At 40.5% G+C, this 10,242-nt stretch overlaps 1 long non-coding RNA gene across 1 annotated transcript; it reads right to left on the reverse strand.

Annotated features, from left to right (window-relative positions):
• Nucleotides 1-1,118: 1,118 nt before the first annotated feature.
• LOC110489055 (uncharacterized) lies at nt 1,119-4,939 on the reverse strand. Its single transcript, XR_016486358.1, has 3 exons — nt 3,442-4,939; nt 2,412-3,392; nt 1,119-2,214 (listed from the first exon to the last, which is right to left on the reverse strand). It is a non-coding gene; the product is annotated as an uncharacterized LOC110489055 (long non-coding RNA).
• Nucleotides 4,940-10,242: the final 5,303 nt, after the last annotated feature.

The following is a 10,242-nucleotide window of genomic DNA, read 5'->3' on the forward strand; positions in this document are numbered from 1 at the left end:
CATGACGTTTTACTCAACTTAAAGATGCAAAGCAGTAGGGCTCTGAGCCTAAGGGCATATGCCAGTCAAAGCATGGCTTGATGATGGTTATTAACAATAGGAGGTTAACAGAAAGCCAGTTCAAGATGTACATTGAACAAAACTAAAACATGGCAGGGGTCTGGAGTTCGATTTGAAATGAAGACTGAAAAGGTACACCAACACCTTACTACGTGCGCCAGGTCAGAAGACTTCATTCGTGCTTCACCAAGACGCACTCAGATTTCTGTTGAGAAAAAGTGCAGAATCCCCCCCCACCACCCTCAACTACCAATCCAAAAGCAAAACAATTGCACAGTCCAAATTACAGCTGCACAGTTGCGCAGTGTTCCTCAGCTACCTTAATTTGGGAACGCTGTCACAGTTGCACGACAGCTGCAAAGGAAAACCAAATATGCAGTTGAAGAGGAATGGAAGGCTACTACGATACAAGACTGCTTGCTCCTTGCACAGTTGCACAAGTGTTGGTAGCTGAGGAGAGTCAAAAGCTAACTACAAATAGTCTAATGTAGTGAAGGTGTTCAAACGGTCCTGCCTGTGTAGAGTTCAAAGGAGGGGCGATTCCTGTGGTCATGTCACGGGTAGATGGCAGTCTTCGTTTGGGCTTTTGTAATTCTGAAAGATCAAAAACAAACAGCCCTATACCCACCCTCACAGCACTGACATTTGTTACCCGTAGACAAAATATGCTTTATAATTAGCATAAGTTTGAGTTGAGAAGTCTCCACCAGAAGAGATTTGCACTCAGTGAAAGCACAGCAGTGCAACTTCTACATACCGCAAGTAGCGGCAGAGTCGTTGTATCGCTAAGTAGATTATTCTCTATTGAAGACGAATCAACTACGGCAGCAATAGGGCCCCTTCAGACAACCAGGTGCCATGTCATAAATTCCCACATTTGGACATACAAGCTGGATTGAACTTATCTGAAACCGTCACTTTCCACCTTGTAAGAGCTGCCATCAAGCCCAGGTCACTTCCGTGATCTAAAAGCACCAAGCTAAGTCATACCTGAAAAAGCACAAGAAAAGCCCCCACACAAGAGTCCCCCATAATAACAAATGCATACCAAAACTGTCTTCAATCACAAAAAGCTATGCATTTATTACCAATTATAATTCCTTGACAATGTTCAGTTGCATCAATACAAAACATTTAACTAATTTGCAAAGGCGTGCAATTAAGGCAAGGTGCCAAATGTCATTAATGAAATATAAAAATGTGAAAACATTTGTAAGGGACCTTACTTGAGACCTAATGAGGTGTTTTGAAGCAACAGTAAACCTTGACATACAATGAGTTAGGGGCGTTCCTGTTGATCTTCAGTACTGAAAGCGTAGGACACAGCACACTGGAAAACAAGACTTCCACCATTCCCACCCATACAAACCCAGACAGTAACCAACCCACTATCAAAATTCTATTAACAGTTGCTAAAATACAATTAAAATACACAAATTCACGTACACAATAACTTTACACAAGAAACAGTTAAATACCACTGGCCTCAAGGCATCAGCTGTTCTCCTTAAGACGGGGGAGATGTAGACCTCCAATCTTTCATTGAGGGGTGGGTCATAATCTGGAAGAGTCACAGTTAAGCCCTCCCCTGACCCCAGAAACCCCAAATGCAAATTTCAACTCAAGGATATATAATGCATCAGCCTAAAAGTTAAGTTACCACACTCCCTGGGAGAACACCGCAAGTTCACATCCCAAAAGGTGGCCCGCCTCCTGCTACATCATTGTAGACACCAAGGAATATCCACACCACAAGGCAAAAGGAACCCCGAAAGACGTGGACCGGACCACTGGGTTGACTCCTTGCTCCTCAAACATCAACGCTAATCATTTGGATCTTTAAAATGCTGCTTTACACGAAGCTGTGTGAAAAAAACTCTAGGAAAATATTTGATTAACACCCCCACAACCCTCCCAGAACCCAAGTGTGTATCCCTACAAAATATTGGAAGAAAAACAGTATATGCAAATGATTAACTCACTATAGAAAACCAGTACAAAATACCTTCCTACATGATTTTAACACCAGAGATTTCCCTTGATCCATCCTTAGAATGATCTGTTTCGGAACGTGCTCAACCGTTTTCATTAATGTGGTGAGCAGTACTAAAGAGGGACTCCCTTGGATGGTCAGGTTTGCTTTAAGGTGCGAGCCTGTGAAAAGAAGAACTTGGAAAGTCTCCCCCCCACCATCCACAAATGCACCAGTTTGACCAATACTACAAATTAAATGCAGGGACAATCCTTTTCAGTTACCATTACAAAGAGGCAAATATAAATGTTATATCAATATTTGAGGGAAATAGTTACTCCCCACATGATCGTTGCATGCATTTAAACTCACTGCTCACTTTAACCAGCAGATGTAGCTGCTCAGCACCAAAGCAGCACGAACGAACAGAAGAATTTCGACTCGCAACACTCCCATGTAGACCACTTCTCAGGGGAGTAGACCTATTGAACTCAATGAAGAAACTCCTCCGCCCAGGGGGGGTACTACATCTGCGCTGCAGGAGGGTGAAATCCTTTAAGACAGTCCTCTCGCCAGTGCACTCTACCAAGTAGGCCAAGGGGGACTCATCACAGCAGACATCACACAGGAAGAGGGCACAACCAGGAAAATTAACACTTTACCTGAAAGAGGAAGAAAACTTCGCGAGAAAATGTGTTGACAGATTTAATATGGACTAATTTCAAAGATGTTGGCCCAGTTAAACATTACTCGATACCACTACCCATCATACAAACACTTGTCACTTGCGAAGCTAGTTGACCCTTTTACTCGTCTGCCTCATTTCTGCTGGGACCCACTGGCTGCATTGGGGCAACGCTCGACCTGGGACTGCTCCGCTCTCAGCTCGCTACCCTGCCATCTGGCGCGCTCCCTCTGATGAAAACTGCTGCGTTCCGCTCGCTCAACTGGGTCCCATCTGCTCCTCCCGCGATCCACCTGGATCCTGCCTGGCTCCCCGCTGGTCCTCCCAGTTTCCTTCTGCCTGATCCTGAAGTAGTCCTTCCTCATCTGATCAAACTGCATACTAGCTAAGTGCCCCCCCCACCCCGTAAAAGTCCATTCTTCAGTCCATTCTTCTACAGCAAAATCTTCTTTTCTTCGCCAACTAGAGCCAATTGTGTTTAGATGAAGTTTATCAAATCTGAAGCGTGACAAAGCAACGTCACGAGCCTGCACCTCCTTGACCTACCGCTAGTGCTAGCAAAGCAACGTCACGAGCCTGCACCTCCTTGACCTACCGCTAGTGCTAGCAAAGCAACGTCACGAGCCTGCACCTCCTTGACCTACCGCTAGTGCTAGCAAAGCCACGAGCCTGCACCTCCTTGACCTACCGCTAGTGCTAGCAAAGCAACGTCACGAGCCTGCACCTCCTTGACCTACCGCTAGTGCTAGCAAAGCAACTGCTGTACTTGGAAATGTAACCGGCAGCACATCTTGTTCATTTTAGGCTCAAAATATTTTTACTTCTTGAAGCAGCTTAAATGACCGACAAACAGGCACTGTTGGCCTAAATTATCTTCCAATATTTCGTTTGCTATTGAAATAAAAGTTTCACAAAATAAGCACATATTGTACTTCACGTAAAAAAAAAAATGTAAATCAATAAATATAACTCAAATGATCAAAAGGCCACTGCAGCACAACTTCCAATATTCAGTTGGCTATTCAAGAGGCTTCACAACTTCTCATATGATTCAAGATCAGTAACTTGGTTATTTCACATGTCGCCTATACTGATTTGAGACAAACTACCAGTACTTATTCAGTTTAGATAAAACATTTTTTTCTGGCTAGAATCAAAGCGTAAACTTTTGAAAGGATAGTCTTGTACCTTGGTTCCCTTTTCACTATAAAATTGTTTTTCCTGATGCGCAACCAACTAAAAGCAACACTTCTAACGCACTGAGGTATATCAACTGCCTCGGATATAAGGGACCTACGCTCAACTTGATCTTCAAATATTTAGCTGGCCATTCTCCGTGTCTTCACAAGATGGCAGTCTTGTAAGTGGTATATTTTACGGCCCATTCCCAAGGGCTCAAATTTATCTTGTAAACTAGTCTTCATTTTAGGTTAAGAAAATAGTATACGCATTGAAGTAGATATTGAGCGTAGGTCCCACTTATTTCTATTCAAATATTTAGCTGGCTATTCGAACGGCTTCACTCCCTTCATAAGGTTCTGGTCTTGTAACTTGGTTATTTCAATTACACTTATACAACCTGATTCTTTCATGAGCTTTAAAACATTTTGACTTCAGATAGCTGCACCAGCACTGAGTCACCCGGGCAGCCATTTCTCCACTACATCGTCAAACGCCGCGATTTTGCTTGGTAAATAAGCCTTCTTGGCTAGGTACCGTAGTTAACAAATGTGACATGTTCGCTGTTACTTAGCGTAGAGATGCCAACTCAGCTGAAATAACCATTCTTCTGTGTTTAACTACGTAACTGACGAGGATAACAACAATACCCTGCCACCTAACGATAATCTTGTTGTGGCTTTCATCTTTCAGAACGGACACGTCAGCTTGATCGTTTCTTATAGCTATGTTAATCTTATTGCATACGAATCGTAAGTAATTCAGTACTCAAGTAAAAGCAACCATCGCAAAAAAGCTGAGGCAACAAATAATGTCGGCGTCGAAAAACAAGCTAGCAGGTAACGTTAGATAGTTACTTTATCTGATCACTTTAAACTACCATACTACAGTCACACGAGACCTGTTACATATTAGTCTTAGCTATCATTCGTCACTTCTAAAATTAAAGTAAACTAATAAGATATTCAGGAAAAAAATACATCTTGACGAAAACGAACCGTCAGTCGCCACAGAACAATAGAACGGCATCAATAAAGAGTTTTGAGTTGGAAGGGGGTTTGCGGGTGTTATTTATACACGAGTTGTGATGCGGCAAACGTCACAATGAGAATACCTCCGACCTAGTGATTCACGAAATAGGGCCACATTTGTCGCGATTTATAAAATGGCTGCGTACTTTTACTTACACTCTTTTTACTTCACCGTGAAACATAAGCGAACAAACCTACTAATTTTAATGTATGGTCATGAAAAAGGGTTTTGGTAAATGTGGGAGTCTATCAAAATGTACTTACTTGCATTGCTTTCATCTCAACCATGAACCAACCTATCTATGTACTGTAAATTTTTCAACAACAGCGTCAAACTTGCCAATCATAATACAGTACTGTAAATATTACCATTATGTATTATGACGTGTTCTCATTTCGCGGGTTACAACGGCTGCTGTTGTAAGAGGGAGTCATTCGACATACTTTTTGAATAACAACAGCTGACGTCAACGCATTTGGTGCTCGGATAAATACATAGCAAGATGTGAACAGTCCATACAACCCGGATTAAACTGGAATTCACTGGTTCATTCTACCGGGTCTACTTCCCATATACTGCATTGCTGAATTTGAATTTGCTTAATGCCGAACATTATGTAGCCTACCAACCAATAAATCACACCCGTTTTTTAAACAATGTAACAACTAGACATTTGTAGAAGAGATAGTTGATAACTGTGGGAGAGCAAACCAGTTTCCTTTTACTTTAACAAAAATAAGCGGAGGAGCTGTAAAATGACTCATCATTGGCATTCCAAATATAACATCATCAGAAAAAAACTCAAGATGGCTACAGTAGCCCATAACAAACCTGATATGCTGTAAAATAAAAGTGATGATAATTAATGTAGCCTACATCAGCAACCAAACCACTATCTATCTATTCATTAGCAGGTTTGTTTGTGTTTTGTAATGAGCTTTTCCATTAGATATCTTGGCACAACAAAATGTTTGAATTATCTAGGTCAATCTGTCTTTTTAGACACCCAATTATCAATATCAGCTCACCAAGGACATTTTTTGCCTCTCAAATCTAGAAGATTCTACGAAAGAATCTTGAGAATCTAACAAAAGTCTCAGTATGTGATTGTGAATCTGTGTGGAAAAGTACAGACTGGACTCTGGAGGGCATAGGAATGAGTTTGCCTTCACCACCAGATGGCACAAAGCTACTTCACAGAATTCCTGCATCACTAGCTAGTTAGATGTCGTGATGGCGATCAAACTAGGAATTAATCATCTCTCAAAGCAATGCAGGAGGCCCCAAAGCCTATTATTGGATCTGAGTAGGCTGTCCCGAGTGGCGCAACGGTCACTACAGACACCCTGGTTCGATTCCAGGCTGTATCACAGTAGTATCACAGGAGTACCATAGGGTGGCACACAATTGGCCCATAGTCGTCTGGGTTTGGCCTGTGTAGGTCGTCATTGTAAATAAGAATTTGTTCTTAACTGGCTTGCCTAGTTAAATAAAGGTTCAATTTATTTTTTTAAACATCACAATGAAATCATAAGGGACAAGCACAGACTAGTCTAGCAGGTTGATGAAGGAGAGTACAGTCTTAGAATAAAAGGTGCTATCTAGGTGCTATAGGAGAACCATTTTTGGTTACAGGTAGAACCCTGTCCACAAGATGTTTCTACAGTGCCTTCAGAAAGTATTCACACCCCTTGACTTTTTCCACATTTTGTTGTGTTACAGCGTGAATTTAAAATGGATTAAATAGAGATTTTGTGTTACTGGTCTACACACAATACCCCACAACGTCAAAATGGAATTGTTTTTTTTATACAATTTTACAAATGAATAAAAAATGAAAAGCTGTAATGTCCTGAGTCAATAAGTATTCACACCCTTTGTTATGGCAAGCCTAAATAAATTCAGGAGTAAAAATGTGCTTAACAAGTCACGTAATAAGTGGCATGGACTCACTCTGTGTATAATAATAGTGTTTAACATGATTTTCGAATGACCACCTCATCTCTGTTCCCCACACATACGATTATTTGTAAGGTCCCTCAGTCAAGCAGTGAATTTCAAACACAGATTCAACCACAAAGGTCTGGGAGATTTTCCAATGGCTCGCAAAGAAGGGCACATATTGGTAGATGAGTAAAAAAACAAAAAAAACAGACATTGAATATTCCTTTGAGCATGGTGAGGTTATTGGGGATCTGAATACTGACTGTTTTTCATCATGCTGTCCACTCAAGAGGAAGCATCTCACTGTAACCAGTGCCTGTAAACTGGTTCAGATTATTAATCAACCTACCAAGGTGTTTACAAACACTACAGGAACAAGATCATCCACATCTATTGATCACATTTTTACTAATACTATAGAAATTTGTTCTAAAGCTGTATCCGTACCCACTGGATGCAGTGATCTCAATATAGTGGCTATTTCCAGAAAAGCCTAATTTCTGAAAACTGGGCCTAAAATAGTGTATAAGAGATCATACAAAATATTTTGCTGTGACTCTTATGTGGATTATGTTACAAACATTTGTTGGAACTGATGTGATTAATAAGGAGCATCCAGGTGCTGCACTTGATGAATTTATGAAATGGTTGATAAACATGCACCTGTTAAGAAACTGATTGTTAGAACTGTTAAGGCTCCATAGTTTGATGAGGAATTGAAAAACTGTATTGTTGAAAGAGATGGGGGAAAAGGGAGTGGCAATAAGTTTGGCTGCATATCTGACTGGCTGACCTACTGCAAATTGAGAAATGATGTGACTAAACTCAACAAAAATAAGAAGAAACTGTATTATGAAGCCAAGATCAATGATATAAAGAAAGATGGGAAAAAAATTGGAATACTTTAAATTAAAGTTATGGGCAGAAATGAAATTCAACTCCATCTTTCATCAAATCAGATGGCGTAGTCATCCCAAAATCATTTGATGTTGCCAATTAGTGGGCAAACTTACGCAGGAAATTCCAACAACAAACAGCAAGCCATTGTACTCATGCATAAAAAATAAAAGCATTGCAAGTTAAAATTTTGTAAAGTTTGTGTGGGAGAGGTGGAAAAATATTGTTATCAATTAATCACGACAAACCTCGTGGCATTTACAACTAAGATGGAAAGCTACTAAGGATGGTAGCTAACTCTATAGCCAATCCCATCTGTCATATCTTTAATCTGATCCTAGAGACAAGTCTTTGTCCTCAGGCCTGGAGGGAAGCCAAAGTCATTTCCGCTACCCAAGAGTTGTAATGCAGCGTTTACTAGTTCTAACAGCAGACGGATCCGTTTGCTGCCAGCTCTTAGCAAACTGTTGGAAAAAATTGTTTGACCAAATACAATGTTATTTCTCTGTAAACAAATAACCAACATATTTTCAGCATGCTTATAGAGAAAGGCACTCAACATCTACTGTATTGACACAAATGTCTGATGATTGGTTGAAAGAAATTGATAATAAGAAGATTGTGGGAGCTGTACTATTACATTTCAGTGCAGCTGTTTGACATTATTGACCATGACTTGTTGTTGACAAAACGTACTGTATGTGTTATGGCTTTTCAACCTCTGCCAAATCATTGATTCAGAGCTATCTACCTAATAGAACGCAGAGGGTTTTCTTATGTCAAATGTAAAGCATGGTGTACCACAGGGCAGCTCTCTAGGTCCTTTACTCTTTTCTATTTTTACCAAGCATGTGTGTCCATGTATGCTGATGATTCAACCATATACGCAAAAGCAACCACAGCCAATGAAGTCACTGAAACCATTAACAAAGAGTTGCAGTCTGTTTTGGAATGGGTGGCCAGTTATAAACTGGTCCTGAACATCTCCAAAAAAATAAGAGGATTGTATTTGGTAACACTCATTCCCTAAGTTCTAGACCTCAGCTGAATCTGGTAATGAATGGTGTGGCTGTTGAACAAGTTGAGGAGACTAAATTACTTGGTGTTACCTTAGATTGTAAATTGTCATGGTCGAGAACATATAGATTCAATGGTTGTAAAGATGGGGAGAGGTCTCTCCGTACTAAAGAGATGCTCTGCTTTTTTGACCCAACAGATTCAAAAAGCAAGTCCTGCAGGTTCTAGTTTTGTCTGATCTTGATTATTGTCCAGTGGTGGGGTCGAGTGCTGCAAGGAAAGACCTAGTTAAGCTGCCCACACAACGCCATACACGTGGTCTGTTGTTGTGAGGCCAGTTGGATGTGCTGCCAAATTCTCTAAAACAACGCTTATGGTAGAGAAATGAGCATTAAATGGTCTGGCAACAGTTCTGGTGGACATTCCTGCAGTTAGCATGCCAATTGCATGCTCCCTCAAAACTTGAGACATCTGTGGCATTGTGTTGTGTGGCAAAACTGAACTTTAGAGTGGCCATTAATTGTCTCTAGCACAAGGTGCACCCGTGTAATGATTATTCTGTTTAATCTGTGTAATCATTCTCTCAGGTAGATGGATTATCTTGGCAAATGAGAAATGCTAACTAACAGGGATGTAAACAAAGTTGTGCACAAAATTAGAGAGAAATATCCCTTTTGTGCATATTTTATATATTTGTGTTCAGTGTAAGTACACTTTGGATGGTGTATCAATACACCCAGTCACTACAAAGATACAGGCGTCCTTTCTAACTCAATTGCCAGAGAGGTAGGGAACCGCTCAGGGATTTCACCATGAGGCCAGATACAGTTACAGAGTTTAATGGCTGTGATAGGAGAAAATTGAGGATGGATCAACAACATTGTGTTACTCTACAATACTAACCTAAATGACAGAGTGAAAAGAAGGAAGCATGTACAGAATAAAATATTCCCAAACATGCATCCTGTTTGCAATAAAGCACTAAAGTAAAACTGCAAAAAATTAGGCAAGAAATGTACTTTTTGTCCGGAATACAACGCATTATGTTTGGAGCAAATCCAACACAACACATCACTGAGTACCACTCTTCATATTTTTAAGCATTGTGGTGGCTGCATCATGTTATGGGTATGCTTGTCATCGGCAAGGACTAGGGAGTTTTTTGGGAGATAATTAGAAACGGAATAGAACTCAACACAGGCAAAATCCTAGAGGAAAATTGTGTTAGTCTGTTTACCAACATACACTGGGAGACAAATTCACCTTTCAGCAGGACAATAACATAAAACACAAGGCCAAATATACACTGGAGTTGCTTACCAAGACAACATTGAATGTTCCTGAGTGGCCTAGTTACAGTTTTGACTTAAATCAGCTTTCTAGCTGTCTAGCACTGATCAACAACCAACTTGACAGAGCTTAAAGAATTTTTAAAAATTGTATTGTGCAAATATTG

This window comes from Oncorhynchus mykiss, chromosome 14, assembly GCF_057628025.1.
Source record: "Oncorhynchus mykiss isolate SJ-2025 chromosome 14, ASM5762802v1, whole genome shotgun sequence".
NCBI classification, from domain to species: Eukaryota; Metazoa; Chordata; class Actinopteri; order Salmoniformes; family Salmonidae; genus Oncorhynchus; species Oncorhynchus mykiss.